The sequence below is a fragment of the Stenella coeruleoalba genome (assembly GCF_951394435.1).
Source record: "Stenella coeruleoalba genome assembly, contig: scaffold_78, whole genome shotgun sequence".
Lineage (NCBI taxonomy): Eukaryota > Metazoa > Chordata > Mammalia > Artiodactyla > Delphinidae > Stenella > Stenella coeruleoalba.
This window is the reverse complement of record NW_027646200.1, coordinates 209,454-227,921: the sequence shown is the minus strand read 5'-3', so window position 1 is coordinate 227,921 and position 18,468 is coordinate 209,454. Positions and strand designations below refer to the sequence as shown.

General features: G+C 44.4%; 1 long non-coding RNA gene across 10 annotated transcripts in view; it reads left to right on the top strand.

The window, feature by feature from the left end:
* The window catches only part of LOC307181261, a 1,302,881-nt gene that overhangs the window by 1,125,316 nt on the left and 159,097 nt on the right, over nt 1-18,468 (top strand). For 2 of the 10 annotated variants that reach the window (XR_013826253.1, XR_013826254.1), the window contains one exon: nt 3,560-3,629. The exons of 6 other annotated variants lie outside the window; for them this stretch is intronic. This is a non-coding gene — a long non-coding RNA (uncharacterized lncRNA). Of the gene's footprint in view, nt 1-3,559; nt 3,649-16,764; nt 16,846-18,468 lie in introns of those variants that run through there. 2 more of the 10 variants (XR_013826251.1, XR_013826252.1) reach the window with 2 other exon arrangements.

Below are 18,468 nucleotides of genomic sequence, written 5' to 3'. Positions count from 1 at the left end.
TCATTTGCTCACCGAACCTCTCCAATCCTATCACTGCTGTGTTTATGCCCCTGTACACATGCTTGATTCTCTTTCGGAGACATAGCAATCCATAGGTTTTAAGATACTTACAAGTCAGGTACATTCTTAGGCGTTTAATATGCGGTGTTGAGTCCATTTCGTTGAGCAAGGAGTAGCTCTTGTCTATTCCATATTTGGCTTAAGGAACTTTATCTGTGCTCATTTCAATCTCTGGTTTTACGCAGCACCCCAACTCACCTTTACCCTTAAGCAAGCATAAGTTGGTTTTCTAAATTTGAGACCCTGTTCTGTTCTGTAATTCAGTTCCTGTGTAGCCAAGTTTACATTCCGTGTATTACTGATATCTTATGATGTTTCTTTTTCTGTGTGACTTACTTCAGTTAGAATCATCATACCTGAATCCACTCATTGTGATGCTAAGGGCCTGATGACATAGATTTCATTGCTGAGTGATATTGCTTTGTAAGTAAATACCACAACTTCTTTATCCATTTTTCACTTTCTGCGATGTTGAACTTGTACTGTAAACGAGGTTCTTGTAAACAGAGGCGTCCCAAACTTTGGGGTGGCTGTGTCTTTTTGATTTTAATTTCCCTAAGCTATAGGACCATAAGTGGCAGTGCCCTAGGCTCTGTTGCTTTGTTTTTTAGATGTTTCAGGAAACACCATACACTTCTCCCGAGTGTCTGTTGGCAATTTACATCCCGCCCATCAGCATAACAAGGCTCCCAGTTCTCCATGGCCTGTCCTGCCTTTCTGGATTTTACACTTTTTTCAGATGGCCCTTTTGACCGGGGGGAAGTGAGACTTCATTGTAGTGCAGATTTCCTTTGCAAGCTTGCTTGGTTGGCCAAAAAGGGCGTATGCGTTTTTTCCTGAATATATTCAGGAAAAAACGCATACGCCCTTTTTGGCCAAGTGCATCATTGTGGACGTTCTGCCTCTTTTCCTATGCTTTCAATGCAATTCCAGTCTACCTCCTGAAATCGGTTTCCTGCAATTCTGCCCCGCTTTCAAGTCCTCTTGGCAGCCTTACTTCAGTATATTTTTGGACGATAGCTGTCATTTATAACTCTGCAGGTTTGTGAATTACAGTGCCCCTGAGCTCCTTTCTTCAACTCGCTTTCTTGTGACCTGGCCGCAACACCGCACGATGTCTTCAGGCCCTAATCTGGTTCCGTCACGGCAGGCTGAGCCTTTGGTTAATTCCTCTTCCTGGTGGGAAATGAGAGTTAAATTTGCCCATCCAGACACCTCCAGCTAGCCTCTCATTGGTTCTCGCTATTCCTGTTCATCTTCCGCAGAAATTGCAAACTGGGCCAAACAGGTGGTTAAAGGCGCTGACTCTCCAAGTGGGGAGAGTGTTAGTAAAGCGTCTGGAATGTTGCACCCGAGTACCAGGGGAGGAAAACTGAGACATATTTGAACACGTCTCCCGTTCACATGGTTGATCATACTTGGGTTCCACATGCATGTTTTAGCTGAAGGAAGAATACCTTAAACCTGGAGAGTTGAGACCCGTGTAATGGGTACCATGCAATATGACTTCAAAGGGTCTTCATTTGCTCACCGAACCTCTCCAATCCTATCACTGCTGCGTTTATGCCCCTGTACACATGCTTGATTCTCTTTTGGAGACATAGCAATCCATAGGTTTTACGATACTTACTAGTCAGGTACATTCTTAGGCGTTTAATATGCGGTGTTGAGTCCATTTCGTTGAGCAAGGAGTAGCTCTTGTCTATTCCATATTTGACTTAAGGAACTTTATCTGTGCTCATTTCAATCTCTGGTTTTATGCAGCACCCCAACTCACCTTTACCCTTAAGCAAGCATAAGTTGGTTTTCTAAATTTGAGACCCTGTTCTATTCTGTAATTCAGTTTCTGTGTAGCCAAGTTTACATTCCGTGTATTACTGATATCTTATGATGTTTCTTTTTCTGTGTGACTTATTTCAGTTAGAATCATCATACCTGAATCCACTCATTGTGATGCTAAGGGCCTGATGACATAGATTTCATTGCTGAGTGATATTGTTTTGTAAGTAAATACCACAACATCTTTATCCATTTTTCACTTTCTGCGATGTTGAACTTGTACTGTAAACGAGGTTCTTGTAAACAGAGGCGTCCCAAACTTTGGGGTGGCTGTGTCTTTTTGATTTTAATTTCCCTAAGCTATAGGACCATAAGTGGCAGTGCCCTAGGCTCTGTTGCTTTGTTTTTTAGATGTTTCAGGAAACACCATACACTTCTCCCGAGTGGTTGTTGGCAATTTACATCCCGCCCATCAGCATAACAAGGCTCCCAGTTCTCCATGGCCTGTCCTGCCTTTCTGGATTTTAAACTTTTTTCAGATGGCCCTTTTGACTGGGGGGAAGTGAGACTTCATTGTAGTGCAGATTTCCTTTGCAAGCTTGCTTGGTTGGCCAAAAAGGGCGTATGCGTTTTTTCCTGAATATATTCAGGAAAAAACGCATACGCCCTTTTTGGCCAAGTGCATCATTGTGGACGTTCTGCCTCTTTTCCTATGCTTTCAATGCAATTCCAGTCTACCTCCTGAAATCGGTTTCCTGCAATTCTGCCCCGCTTTCAAGTCCTCTTGGCAGCCTTACTTCAGTCTATTTTTGGACGATAGCTGTCATTTATAACTCTGCAGGTTTGTGAATTACAGTGCCCCTGAGCTCCTTTCTTCAACTCGCTTTCTTGTGACCTGGCCGCAACACCGCAGGATGGCTTCAGGCCCTAATCTGGTTCCGGCACGGCACGCTGAGCCTTTGGTTAATTCCTCTTCCTGGTGGGAAATGAGAGTTAAATTTGCCCGTCCAGACACCTCCAGCTAGTCTCTCATTGGTTCTCCCTATTCCTGTTCATCTTCCGCAGAAATTGCAAACTGGGCCAAACAGGAGGTTAAAGGCGCTGACTCTCCAAGTGGGGAGAGTGTTAGTAAAGCGTCTGGAATGTTGCACCCGAGTACCAGGGGAGGAAAACTGAGACATATTTGAACACGTCTCCCGTTCACACGGTTGATCATACTTGGGGTTCCACATGCATGTTTTAGCTGAAGGAAGAATACCTTAAACCTGGAGAGTTGAGACCCGTGGAATGGGTACCATGCAATATGACTTCTAAGGGTCTTCATTTGCTCACCGAACCTCTCCAATCCTATCACTGCTGCGTTTATGCCCTTGTACACACGCTTGACTCCCTTTCGGAGACATAGCAATCCATAGGTTTTAAGATACTTACTAGTCAGGTACATTCTTAGGCGTTTAATATGGGGTGTTGAGTCCATTTCGTTGAGCAAGGAGTAGCTCTTGTCTATTCCATATTTGGCTTAAGGAACTTTATCTGTGCTCATTTCAATCTCTGGTTTTATGCAGCACCCCAACTCACCTTCCCCCTTAAGCAAGCGTAAGTTGGTTTTCTAAACTTGAGACACTGTTCTGTTTTTTAATTCAGTTCATGTGTAGCCAAGTTCACATTCTGTGTATTAGTGATACCTTATGATGTTTCTTTTCTGTGTGACTTATTTCAGTTCGAATCATCATACCTGAATCCACTCATTATGCTGCTACGGGCCTGATGACATAGATTTCATTGCTGAGTGATATTGCATTGTACGTAAGTACCACAAGTTCTTTATCCATTTTTCACTTTCTGCGATATTGAACTTGTACCGTAAACAAGGTTCTTGTAAACAGAGCCGTTCCAAACTTTGGGGTGGCTGTGTCTTTTTGATTTTAATTTCCCTAAGCTATAGGACCATAAGTGGAAGTGCCCTAGGCTCTGTTGCTTTGTTTTTTAGATGTTTCAGGAAACACCATACACTTCTCCAGAATGGCTGTTGGCAATTTACATCCCGCCCATCAGCATAAGAAGGCTCCCAGTTCTCCATGGCCTGTTGTGCCTTTATGGATTTTACACTTTTTTCAGATGGCCCTTTTGACCGGGTGGAAGTGAGACTTCATTGTAGTGCAGATTTCCTTTGCAAGCTTGCTTGGTTGGCCAAAAAGGGCGTATGCGTTTTTTCCTGAATATATTCAGGAAAAAACGCATACGCCCTTTTTGGCCAAGTGCATCATTGTCGAGTTTCTGACTCTCTTCATATGCTTTCAATGCAATTCCAGTCTACCTCCTGAAATCGGTTTCCTGCAATTCTGCCTTGCTTTCAATGCCTCTTCATAGCCTTACCTCAATATATTTTTTAAAAATAGTTGGCCTTTATAACTCTGCAGGTTTTTGAATTGCAGTGGCCCTTAGCTCCATTTTTTAGCTCTTATTTTTGTGGTCTTGCCCCATAACCACAGGATTCCTTGAAGCCCTATTTTTCTTCTGGGGCACCTTGCTGTGCCTTTGGTTAATTCTTCTTACTGATGTGATATTAGAGTGACATGTGCCCATTGACACCGCTACAGCTAGTTTCTCACTGGTTCCCCCTATTCCCATTCATCCTCTGCACTAACTGCAGACTGTGCGATACCAGAACTTAAAGGCATTGACTCCATGTGGGGATGTTGTTAGTAAAGCGGCTGGAATGTCGATCCGGAGCCCCAGGAGAGGAAAAATGAGGTGCGTTTTAGAAACCTTTCCCGATCATATGGTATACCAGTCGCTGGGTTTCCCAAGCATGGTTTAGCTGTAGGAAGATTCCCTTCAACCTGGAGTGTTGGGACCCTTGGACTGAGTAGCATGAAGTATTGCATTAAACTTTCGGCAGTTGCTCACCAAAGCTCACCAATCCTGTCAGCCCCAAGTGTCCAGCCTTATGTCTTATCCAGCTGTGGGTTTATATGTGGTCAATCCAGGTTGCATCACAGCCCCTGAGCGAATTTTGTAAGAATTTTTCTCTCTTTCATTGTTTCAGCGTTTTGTTTTTAAAATTTATTTCTATAATGGGGTTTAGCTCCTTTTCACTGCTGTGTTTGTGCCGCTCTGCACACACTTGATTCCCTTATGGAGATATATCAATACATGGGTTTTAAGATTCTTATTCCTCAGATATATTTCTCTGCGGTGTATAGGGTGTGTTGAGGCCTGTTCATTGAGCAAGGTGTAGATCTTGTCTAATACCTATTTGGTTTATTGAACGGTATCTGTGCTAATTTCAAACTCTGGTTTTATGCATCACCCCACCTCTCCTTTCCCCTTAAGCTGACATAAGTGTGTTTTCTAAATGTGAGACACTGTTCTGTTCTGTAATTCATTTCTTGTGCAGCCATATTTACCCTCCCTCTATAAGTGATATCTTATGATATGTTTCTTTTTCTGTTTGACTTATTTCAAGTAGTATTATCGGACCTAAATCCACTCTTTATCCTTCTACTAGCCTTATTACATTGATTTCATGGTGAAGAGATATTCCATTGTACATAAGTACCACATCTTCTTTATCCATTGTTCTCTTTCCTGGGATATTTAAGGTGTACTGAAGTTGAGGTTCTTGTAAACAGAGTAGCCCTAAACTGTGGTGTGCTTGTGTCTTGTTGATTTTTAGACTTCCCTAGATATACTCCCATGATTGGAAGTGTCCTATGCTCTGTAGCTCTGTTTTTTAGATGATTTAGGAACCACCATACACTTCTCCAGAGTGGCTCTCGGCAGTTCACACACTGCCCATCAGCGTATAAAGGCTCCCTGTTCTCCATGGCCTGTCCTGCATTTCTGGTTTTTACAATTTTTTAGGATGGCCCTTTTGACCGGTGGGAAGTGAGACTTCTTTGTTGTGCACATTTGCATTGCTTGCTTGCTTCGTTGCCCATAAAGTGCGTATGCGTTTTTTCCTGGATATAATCAGGAAAAAACGCATACGCCCTTTTGGGCCAACTGCATCATTGTCGAAATTCTGCCGCTTTTCATGTGCGTTAAAGACGAGTCCAATCTATCTCTTGAAATCTGTTTCTTGCAATTCTGTCTTGCATTCAGATCCTCTTCTTTGCCTTACCTCAACATATTTTTGGACGTTAGTTTTCATTTATAACTCTGCAGGTTTGTGAATTGCAGTGACCCTGAGCTCCATTTTTTAAGTTGCTCTTTTGTGAGCTGGCCTCAAACCCGCAGGATTGCTTCAGGCCCTATTTTGGCTCCGGCGAGGCAGGCTGAGCCTTTCTTTAATTCTTACTCTTAATGGGAAATTAGAGTGATATGTGCCCGTCCAAACCCCTACAACTCTTCTCTCATTGGTTCCCCCTCTTCCCGTTCATCCTCCTCACAATTTGCAAAATGTGTGAAACAGAAGTTTAAATGTGCTGATTCTCCAAGTGGGGAGATTCTAAGTAGCGTGGCTGGAATGGTGAACAGGAGCACCAGGAGAGGATAAATGAGGTGCATTTTAGACACATCTCCCGATCACATGGTGTACAGTCCTCTGGGTTTTCCATGCATGTTTTAGCTGTAGGAAGATCCCTTGAACCTGCAGATTTGGGACCCATTGAATGGGTACCAGGTAGTATTACTTTAAAGGGTGTGCATTTCCTCACCCAACCTCACATTTCTCTTAGCGCAAACAGTTTCCAGCCTTATGTCTCATCCTGCTGTGGGTCTAGATGTGTTCAATCCATGTTGCATCACTGTCCCTGAGGAAAAGTTGTAAGAGGTTTTCTCTGTCTCTCTGTCGTTTATTTTTTTCAATTTATTACTATATTGGTTACAGCTGATTTTCAAAGCTCTGTTTCTTGCTGCTGTACATCCACTTGATTCGCGTACAGAGAGACATCAATAAATTCTTTTTCAGATTCTTACCAGTCGTATATATTCTTTTCCGGTGACTTGAGTGTGCTGAGTGCAGTTCTTTTAGCTACCGTGTAGGCCTTGTTGATTATCAGTTTGGTATTTGGAATGGTATCTTTGCTAATTTCAACCTCCTGGATGATGCCTCACCCCTCCCCACCTTTCCCGTTTAGCAGCCTTATGCGTGTTTTCTACATATTTGACTATGTTTTTGTTTTGTAATTTATTTCATGTGTAGCCATTTTGGATTCCACCTTTAAGTGATATCTTATGATATGTGTCTTTTTCTTTTTGAATTCTGTCACTTAGAATGATCATACGTAACTCCTCCGGAGTTGTTACAACTGGCCATATTTCATTGATTTCCAGGCTGAATAATATTCCACTCTACCTAAGTACCACATCTCTATCCATTTTTTCCCTCCAGAGACATTTAAGTTATATCCTAGTCGAGGATCTTTTAAACAGAGAGGGGGTAAACATTGGGGTGCCTGTGTCCTCTCGATTTTTGTTTTTCCCAAGATATACGCCCATGAGTGCAAGTGCCCTATGCTCTGTAGCTCATTTTTTAGATGCTTTAGTAAACACAATACACTTCTCCAGAATGGCCGTTGGCAATATACATTTCCACTATAAGTCTCACAGGGCTCCCTCTTCTCGTTGCCCTGTCCTGCATTTCTGTTGTTTACGCTTTATGAGGATGGCTCTTCTGACTGATGCGAAGTGATATCTTTTGTAGTATTGACTTCCAGTGCCCACCTGTTTGGTTGGCTAAAAAAGTGTATGCCCTTTTCTTGAATATATACAGAAAAGAACGCATACACCCTTTTTGGCCAACTGCAATGTTGGCAATGTTGGCAATGTTCAGCTCCTTTTCTTGTGCTTAATGGCGAGTCCTTTCTACTTCCTCAAATCCCTTTCCTGCCATTCTCCCTTGCTTACAAGTCCTTTTCTCTGACTTTCCTCAAGACATTTTTCAGTGATGGATATTTTCAACTCTGCAGTTTTGTGAATTTTACTGCCCCTGAGTTCCATTGTTCAACTCGTGTTTATGGGAACTGGCCACAAAGCAGCGGGATTTCCTCAAGCCCTATACTGTTTCCATGGGCAACCCTAGCCTTTGGTCAATTCGTCTTCCTGATTGGAAATTAGAGTGACATGTGCCTGTCTGAACACCTAGGACTTGTCTCTCATTGTTCCTCATCCTTCCGCTTCATCCTCTGGACAAATTCCAAACTGTACGCAACAGGATGTTGACAGTGCTGACATCTCCAAGTGGGGAGACTGTTAGTAAAGACGCTGGAGGGGTGAACCCGAGCACCAGGAGATGAGGAGATGAGATGCCTTTTCCAAACTCTTCCCGATCAGACGGTATACCATCCTCTGGGTGTGACAGACATGTTTTAGCAGTAGGAAGAGTCCCATTCATGTAAGGAGAACACCAGGGCTTTTTCAAAATCAGTGTCTCCCCGAAACCCAAACTGGGGAAGTTTTTAAGCTACGGCTACACATATGTTCATTAAGGGCCTTGGGAAGTAGGCAGAGTCCAAACTTTAGATGATTGAAGTCTTCAGGGTCAGAAGCACTCACCACCAGCTTCCCTTAGGCTACACTTTAACTGTCATTGATAGATGATGTCAATAAAAATATCTATTCTTTTTCAGATTATTTCCCCTTATAGGTTATTGCAAAATGTTGAGTGTAGTTCCCTGTGCTATACAGTAGTTCCTTGTTGATGATCTATTTTATACATAGCAGTGTGTATGTGTTCATTCCAAACTGTTAATTTATCCCTCCTCCCACCTTTCCCCTTTGGTAATAATAAATTATAAGATTTTATACTTCTCAGAAATGGGGGAGCTGAAAGAGAGGTATCATTTTCAATGGAAAAGCATTTAAAACAAGATTGAAGGTTTAACCAAGATTATTAGCTGTACATCCTTGGAAAGAAATCACTTCGTTTCTCTAATATTGACCTGACAAATAAGACAAACCTTTTCACTGAACTTGCTTATAAAAAGTGATGGAAATATCAAATGGAAGTGTTAAAAACATCTTATTTTACCCGAGCCTTATACACTGTTCTATGTTAACTACAGTTTGGCTCACACATCTGTTCATTGAGGTTACAATAGTCTCAATTTCTGTTACTGATCCTCCAGAGTGGACCCCAACAAGTGTCCCCCTGCCCAGTGTCATTGGGGCCAACAGATCGAGACTGAGTTTGGTTCACAAGCAAAGGAAACTTTATATTTTGATCAGAGAATGGAGAGGTGAGAGCATGCACTACCCCGTGGGCTGTGGGCTGGGCTGCTGTGTAGAGATCCTGTCAGAGTCAGTGGGAGGGAGGGAGGCGGCGGAGCTCTCGAGGGCCGGGTTGGCTGTAGCTCAGGCTCTATATCGTGGAGTCTGCACTGGGCCCCAGGAGCTGAGGTGTCGACCCAGCCATTCTGCACTAGGAAATCTGGTCTGAAGTGCCGGGTGTGGAACCTCTGCATGCGGGACCCTAGGAGCACGTGAAATTAGACAAAGCACAAAGGATAAAAAAGGTTAGACTTGACTTTATTGCCCAGATTCTATTTTTATCTCCCAGGGATTTTTAATGGGCTTTGCTGGGGACAAACCCCTCCTCTGCCTTTTGTCCCGTTCCTCATTCTTGGAGTGCTGAGGGTGCAGACCCTTCTTCTGTAACTGCTGAGTGCTGAGTTGGGAGCCCTCATACCCTGGGGCGAGGGTCAGAGCTTCTCCCCAGCAGCCTCCCGGTGACGTTGATTGTCCCCGGGACCCCTGCCTCCCTGCTCGTCCACCTGAGCACCAGCATTGGAAGTGTTATAGATTCTAATGACCTTTAAGGGTCCAGGAAAGAGATGTGCAGAGACGCTGTGGGGGCCGGTTTCACCCCACCCCACATTTGTTCGGCCACCTTAGGCTGACCGTCTCTGCCAGCCTAGATGCTCTGACCAGTAGTCTGCGCTTTCTTCAATTAGGCCCCTGAATTAACGTACAAACAGCACCAGGTGTCAGAGCCCTGCCCGCTCAACTCCCAGACAGTCCAGGGTCAGTGGTGACCAAGGACCATGATGGCTACTGAGTCAACAGCCTTTTGAAGTAAACAGGAGTCCAGCCGGTCTTATTGGCCACCATCATCACGGTGTCTGTAGGCTTTTCTATGGTGACAGTGTGGTATACTGTTCCCCCGCCGAGATTATTAGCTCCCCTCTGGGTGCAGTAAGTCCTGCAAGCAGTAGTCTACTCTTTTGGGACACACTCTTGTTGTTTTATGAGAGAAACTCCAGGTCAAGTGATGTTCACACGAGTCGTCATGGTGCCCTGTTGCCCCCGGTTATCTCTCTGGATGTTGGAGTTGGAGGGCCTCCTCACTCGAGGTCGGTGTGCCCACGGAGCGAACCCTGCAACTTCAGGGCATGGTTGGTGGTTAGGATCACCACGTGGGGTCCTTTTCCCTTAGGAGGGAGGTGGCCTTTTGGGCTGCTGATTTCCAGGTTTTTAGATACCGCCAGTATCTTGGCCAGATGTGGCAGTGGGCCAAGCCCCTTAGTGACCGTAGTTTATCCTACCTGGATGGCATTCTTGCATTGTTCCATTTCAAGCGGTCCCAGTTTTTGCACTAATTCTCCAATGGCGATTCACCTTTCACCGGGAATGTAAAGGTCAAAGGGTTTAGCTAAATTAGGGAGTTCCAGGGCAAGGGTCTGAATTGACTGCTCTTTCCATTCTTGAAAGGCCACTTCTGGATTCTATTCAAAAGGATCATCATCTTTTCCTTTCAGTGTTTCATATAGAGGCCCAGCTAGTAGACTGTAGTTAGGGATCCAGAAGCAGCAAACCCTGGCCTCCCCAGGAACCCCTAAGCTGTCTTCTAGTTTTAGAAAGGGGTAAGGCTGAAAATGGTTTCTTCCCTTTCCTGGGATGGGCTTCTCTGACCTTCTGTGAGAATGAAGCCCAGGCAGGTCACCGCAGTCTGTGATATTTGAGCTTTTTCTTGGACAACTTCTATCCTTTATTGGCTTGGTAGTTCAGAGGCCTCCTTAGTAGGGCTGGTGATCAGAATGTCGTCTGCATATTGAAGGAGGGTTTCCTTTTCCAGAGGTAGAACTTTTAGGTCTTTAGCTAAGCTTTCCCCAAAGATGGTGTGGGAATTTTTGCACCCTTGGGGCCAGACGGCCCGGAAGTATTGTTTTAGTTGTATGTGGAGTCCTGCCACTCACAAGCCAAAATTTCTTGTGACTCTGGGACTAATGGAATACAAAAGAAGGCATCATTGAAGACTAATACAGAATACCATGTCCTGGTGGTTGGTAGAATGACCAGCAGGGTGTAGGAATTAGGAGCAACTGGAGGTATATCCTCGGTGGCTTCACTGACTGTCCTGACGTCCTTTACCAGGTCCCCAGCAGCCCATGGGGCTCTCGTGGTCAGACCAATCCCAGAATATGGAGCTCACCTGGGCAGGTACCCCACCCCCACCCCAGCCCACGGGGCTCTCGTGGTCAGGCCCCTCCCAGGATACAGAGCTACCCTTGCAGGTACCGTGGCAGGGCTGGGCACACAGGAACCGTGCACATAGCCCTCATTGCAGAGCACCCCCAGCTCACCTGTCGCTCAGAGCTGACACAGAGCACCTCAGAGCAGGACTTGAACTAACAAACAGCAGCTGCGACAGGTCTGTGACCCTGGGCATCACTCCGTGAGGCCTCCCTCCACCTGGTCTTCCAGAGACTTCCACTGCACCCGGGTCACCAGGCCTCTGTCTCCAACCACCACCCACCCCTCCTCTCCCTGACTCCTGGGTTCCTCTCATTAGGAGAGGGTTTTCTTGAAGTTGTCTCCCACTCATGGGCCAGATAAAATGATTAGAAAACAAGCCAAAGCTGCAGCCCCTTGTCTATCCTGACTCTCAGGAGCCCACACCTGTTCCTTGGACCTGGCCGGTTCAGCAAGTTCCATTTTCTGCAACTGTGAGCCCCTGAGGGGTGATGATTGGCTGACCTGGGCAGCCTTACCGTGCCGGCCAGCCCTCCCCAGGTGTGCCTGGGTTGAGATCAATATAAATACCACTCCAGGCAGCAAGAGCCCCTGCAGCCGTGCCTGACGCCATTTTCTCTGCCCTGTCAGCAGTCTCGGGGCTGGGCTGATGGGAGGGAGTGAGAGGCCACGGCTTTGTGGGTGGCCCAGTGTGAGTGGGGCTCTGCTGGACTTTCTGAAGCAGTTGCCAGGCTGCCACCTGCTAAAGAAGAGGATGTGTCACCCATACCTGCTGCTGGAATTTCTCCCTGGGCAGAGGTGAGGAAGGAAAAAAGCAATGGGGGCAGGGACAGGACGGGTATCTCAGGCAGGGAAATGGAAATCTTCCAGAAGAGCACCCAGGGCCAGGACCATCCTGGCTGGCCTGCAGGCACCAAGTCGGCCGGCATGCTGTCACTCGTGTGGCTCTATGGCCCTTCCTCTAGGCTTTCAAGTCCTTGTATATATTCAGGTGTTTTACCTGGGACGGGTGGGAATAGTTCAGCAGCAACTGGCCTGGGGCTCAGCTCACGTTTACTCACAGATGCCTCGGCACGGTGCCCCAGCTTTGCAATGAGGACGCTTGTTGCGTGGGGGCTGCTGGCTGAATGGGAGATGATTCCCCACCACTGACCAACTTCAGAATTGTTTACAACTGGAGCAAGTGCCCTGATACGGTTTTCCTCTGTGTAATTGGTGGGTTCTGTGTTTTTTTTCTCTTTTTCGTTTTTGGTTCAAGGTAGATTTTATTCCTCTTTTTTGTATTTACAGATATAAGCATGGAAATAATTTATTCATATAAATACATGTATGTGCAGGGAATAATTGTTTTTTCTGTTTTATTTTTTAAATTTTACTTCTTTTTAATTTTGAATTTTATTTTATATTTTTATACAGCAGGTTCTTATTGGTTATCTATTTTATACATATAAATGTATACATGCCAATCCCAGTCTCTCAACTCCTCCCACCACCACCCCCCCAACAGCTTTCCCCCCTTGTTGTCCATACGTTTGTTGTCTACATCTGTTGCTCTATTTATGCCTTGCAAAATGGTTAATCTGTACAGTTTTTCTAGGTTCCACATATATGCATGAATATACAAGATTTGTTTTTCTCTTTCTGACTTACTTCACTCTGTATGACAGTCTCTAGATCCATCGACGTCTCTACAAATGACCCAATTTCATTCCTTTTCATGGCTTAGTAATATTCCATTTTATATATGTACCACAGCTTTATGCATTCGTCTGTCTGTGGGCATTTAGGTTGCTTCCATTACCTCGATATTGTAAATAGTGATGCAATGAACATTGTGGTGAATGACTCTTTTTGATTTATGGTTTTGTCTGGGTATATGTCCAGTACTGGGATTGCTGTATCATATGGTAATTCTATTGTTAGTTTCTTAAGAAATTCCATATTGTTCTCCATAATGACTGTATCAATTTATATTCCCAACAATAGTGGAAGAGGGTTCCTTTTCTCCACACCCTTTCCAGCATTTTTTGTTTGTAGATTTTCAATGATACCTATTCTACCAGGTGTGAGGTGATACCTCATTGTTGAATCCATTTCGTTGAGCAAGGGGTAGCTCTTGTCTATTACATATTTGGCTTATGGAACGGTATCTGTGCTAATTTCAAACTCTGCTTTTATGCAGCACCCCAACTCACCTTCCCCCTTAAGCAGGCATAAGTTGGTTTTCTAAACTTGAGACCCTGTTCTGTTTTGTAATTCAGTTCATGTGTAGCCAAGTTCACATTCCGTGTATTAGTGATACCTTATGATGTTTCTTTTTCTGTGTGACTTATTTCACTTAGAATCATCGTGCCTCAATCCACTCATTATGCTGGTACGGGCCTGGTGACATAGATTTCATTGCTGAGTGGTATTCTGTTGTACATAAGTACCGCAAATTCTTTATCCATTATTTGCTCTCTGGGATATTTAACTTGTATAATCTCTTTTTACAGAAGAGATTTCTGTAAAAAGAGCCATCCCAAATTTTGGGGTTGCTGTGTCTTTTTGATATTAATTTCCCTAAGCTATAGGACCATAAGTGGAAGTGCCCTAGGCTCTGTTGCTTTGTTTTTTAGATGTTTCAGGAAACACCATACACTTCTCCCAAGTGTCTGCTGGCAATTTACATCCCGCCCATCAGCATAACAAGGCTCCCAGTTCTCCATGGCCTGTCCTGCCTTTCTGGGTTTTACACTTTTTTCAGATGGCCCTTTTGACCGGGGGGAAGTGAGACTTCATTGTAGTGCAGATTTCCTTTGCAAGCTTGCTTGGTTGGCCAAAAAGGGCGTATGCGTTTTTTCCTGAATATATTCAGGAAAAAACGCATACACCCTTTTGGCAAAGTGCATCATTGTGGACGTTCTGCCTCTTTTCCTATGCTTTCAATGCAATTCCAGTCTACCTCCTGAAATCGGTATCCTGCAATTCTGCCCCGCTTTCAAGTCCTCTTGGCAGCCTTACTTCAGTCTATTTTTGGACGATAGCTGTCATTTATAACTCTGCAGGTTTGTGAATTACAGAGACCCTGAGCTCCTTTGTTCAACTTGCTTTCTTTTGAGCTGGCCGCAACACCGCAGGATGGCTTCAGGCCCTAATCTGGTTCCAGCACGGCACGCTGAGCCTTTGGTTATTTCCTCTTCCTGGTGGGAAATGAGAGTTAAATTTGCCCGTCCAGACACCTCCAGCTAGTCTCTCATTGGTTCTCCCTATTCCTGTTCATCTTCCGCAGAAATTGCAAACTGGGCCAAACAGGAGGTTAAAGGCGCTGACTCTCCAAGTCGGGAGAGTGTTAGGAAAGGGTCTGGAATGTTGCACCCTAGTACCAGGGGAGGAAAACTGAGACATATTTGAACACGTCTCCCGTTCACATGGTTGATCATACTCGGGGTTCCACATGCATGTTTTAGCTGAAGGAAGAATACCTTAAACCTGGAGAGTTGAGACCCGTGTAATTGGTACCATGCAATATGACTTCAAAGAGTCTTCATTTGCTCACCGAACCTCTCCAATCCTATCACTGCTGCGTTTATGCCCCTGTACACATGCTTGATTCTCTTTTGGAGACATAGCAATCCATAGGTTTTAAGATACTTACTAGTCAGGTACATTCTTAGGCGTTTAATATGCGGTGTTGAGTCCATTTCGTTGAGCAAGCAGTAGCTCTTGTCTATTCCATATTTGGCTTAAGGAACTTTATCTGTGCTCATTTCAATCTCTGGTTTTATGCAGCACCCCAACTCACCTTTCCCCTTAAGCAAGCATAAGTTGGTTTTCTAAATTTGAGACCCTGTTCTGTTTTGTAATTCAGTTCCTGTGTAGCCAAGTTTCCATTCCGTGTATTAGTGATATCTTATGATGTTTCATTTTCTGTGTGACTTATTTCAGTTAGAATCATCATACCTGAATCCACTCATTGTGCTGCTAATGGCCTGATGACATAGATTTCATTGCTGAGTGTTATTGCTTTGTAAGTAAATACCACAGCTTCTTTATCCATTTTTCATTTTCTGCGATGTTGAACTTGTACTGTAAACGAGGTTCTTGTAAACAGAGGCGTCCCAAACTTTGGGGTGGCTGTGTCTTTTTGATTTTAATTTCCCTAAGCTGTAGGACCATAAGTGGAAGTGCCCTAGGCTCTGTTGCTTTGTTTTTTCGATGTTTCAGGAAACACCATACACTTCTCCTGAGTGCCTGTTGGCAATTTACATCCCGCCCATCAGCATAACAAGGCTCCCAGTTCTCCATGGCCTGTCCTGCCTTTCTGGATTTTACACTTTTTTCAGATGGCCCTTTTGACCGGGGGAAGTGAGACTTCATTGTAGTGCAGATTTCCTTTGCAAGCTTGCTTGGTTGGCCAAAAAGGGCGTATGCGTTTTTTCCTGAATATATTCAGGAAAAAACGCATACGCCCTTTTTGGCCAAGTGCATCATTGTGGACGTTCTGCCTCTTTTCCTATGCTTTCAATGCAATTCCATCTACCTCCTGAAATCGGTTTCCTGCAATTCTGCCCCGCTTTCAAGTCCTCTTGGCAGCCTTACTTCAGTCTATTTTTGGACGATAGCTGTCATTTATAACTCTGCAGGTTTGTGAATTACAGTGCCCCTGAGCTCCTTTCTTCAACTCGTTTTCTTGTGAGCTGGCTGCAACACCGCTGGATGGCTTCAGGCCCTAATCTGGTTCCGGCACGGCATGCTGAGCCTTTGGTTATTTCCTCTTTCTGGTGGGAAATGAGAGTTAAATTTGCCCGTCCAGACACCTCCAGCTAGTCTCTCATTGGTTCTCCCTATTCCTGTTCATCTTCCGCAGAAATTGCAAATGGGGCCAAACAGGAGGTTAAAGGTGCTGACTCTCCAAGTGGGGAGAGTGTTAGTAAAGCGTCTGGAATGTTGCACCCGAGTACCAGGGGAGGAAAACTGAGACATATTTGAACACGTCTCCCATTCACACGGTTGATCATACTCTGGGTTCCACATGCATGTTTTAGCTGAAGGAAGAATACCTTAAACCTGGAGAGTTGAGACCCGTGTAATGGGTACCATGCAATATGACTTCAAAGGGTCTTCATTTGCTCACGAACCTCTCCAATCCTATCACTGCTGCGTTTATGCCCCTGTACACATGCTTGATTCTCTTTCGGAGACATAGCAATCCATAGGTTTTAAGATACTTACTAGACAGGTACATTCTTAGGCGTTTAATATGCGGTGTTGAGTCCATTTCGTTGAGCAAGGAGTAGCTCTTGTCTATTCCATATTTGGCTTAAGGAACTTTATCTGTGCTCATTTCAATCTCTGGTTTTATGCAGCACCCCAACTCACCTTTACCCTTAAGCAAGAATAAGTTGGTTTTCTAAATTTGAGACCCTGTTCTGTTCTGTAATTCATTTCCTGTGTAGCCAAGTTTACATTCCGTGTATTACTGATATCTTATGATGTTTCTTTTTCTGTGTGACTTATTTCAGTTAGAATCATCATACCTGAATCCACTCATTGTGCTGCTAAGGGCTTGATGACACAGATTTCATTGCTGAGTGATATTGCTTTGTAAGTAAATACCACAACTTCTTTATCCATTTTTCACTTTCTGCGATGTTGAACTTGTACTGTAAACGAGGTTCTTGTAAACAGAGGCGTCCCAAACTTTGGGGTGGCTGTGTCTTTTTGATTTTAATTTCCCTAAGCTATAGGACCATAAGTGGCAGTGCCCTAGGCTCTGTTGCTTTGTTTTTTAGATGTTTCAGGAAACACCATACACTTCTCCTGAGTGGTTCTTGGCAATTTACATCCCGCCCATCAGCATAACAAGGCTCCCAGTTCTCCATGGCCTGTCCTGCCTTTCTGGATTTTACACTTTTTTCAGATGGCCCTTTTGACCGGGGGGAAGTGAGACTTCATTGTAGTGCAGATTTCCTTTGCAAGCTTGCTTGGTTGGCCAAAAAGGGCGTATGCGTTTTTTCCTGAATATATTCAGGAAAAAACGCATACGCCCTTTTTGGCCAAGTGCATCATTGTGGACGTTCTGCCTCTTTTCCTATGCTTTCAATGCAATTCCAGTCTACCTCCTGAAATCGGTTTCCTGCAATTCTGTCCCGCTTTCAAGTCCTCTTGGCAGCCTTACTTCAGTCTATTTTTGGACGATAGCTGTCATTTATAACTCTGCAGGCTTGTGAATTACAGTGCCCCTGAGCTCCTTTCTTCAACTCGCTTTCTTGTGAGCTGGCCGCAACACCGCAGGATGGCTTCAGGCCCTAATCTGGTTCCGGCACGGCACACTGAGCCTTTGGTTAATTCCTCTTCCTGGTGGGAAATGAGAGTTAAATTTGCCCGTCCAGACACCTCCAGCTAGTCTCTCATTGGTTCTCGCTATTCCTGTTCATCTTCCGCAGAAATTGCAAACTGGGCCAAACAGGAGGTTAAAGGGACTGACTCTCCAAGTCGGGAGAGTGTTAGTAAAGCGTCTGGAATGTTGCACCCGAGTACCAGGGTACGAAAACTGAGACATATTTGAACACGTCTCCCGATCACATGGTTGATCATACTCTGGGTTCCACATGCATGTTTTAGCTGAAGGAAGAATACCTTAAATCTGGAGAGTTGAGACCCGTGTAATGGGTACCATGCAATATGACTTCAAAGGGTCTTCATTTGCTCACCGAACCTCTCCAATCCTATCACTGCTGCGTTTATGCCCCTGTACACATGCTTGATTCTCTTTCTGAGACATAGCAATCCATAGGTTTTACGATACTTACTAGTCAGGTACATTCTTAGGCGTTTAATATGGGGTGTTGAGTCCATTTCGTTGAGCAAGGAGTAGCTCTTGTCTATTCCATATTTGGCTTAAGGAACTTTATCTGTGCTCATTTCAATCTCTGGTTTTATGCAGCACCCCAACTCACCTTCCCCCTTAAGCAAGCGTAAGTTGGTTTTCTAAACTTGAGACTCTGTTCTGTTTTTTAATTCAGTTCATGTGTAGCCAAGTTCACATTCTGTGTATTAGTGATACCTTATGATGTTTCTTTTCTGTGTGACTTATTTCAGTTCGAATCATCATACCTGAATCCACTCATTATGCTGCTACGGGCCTGATGACATAGATTTCATTGCTGAGTGATATTGCATTGTACGTAAGTACCACAAGTTCTTTATCCATTTTTCACTTTCTGCGAT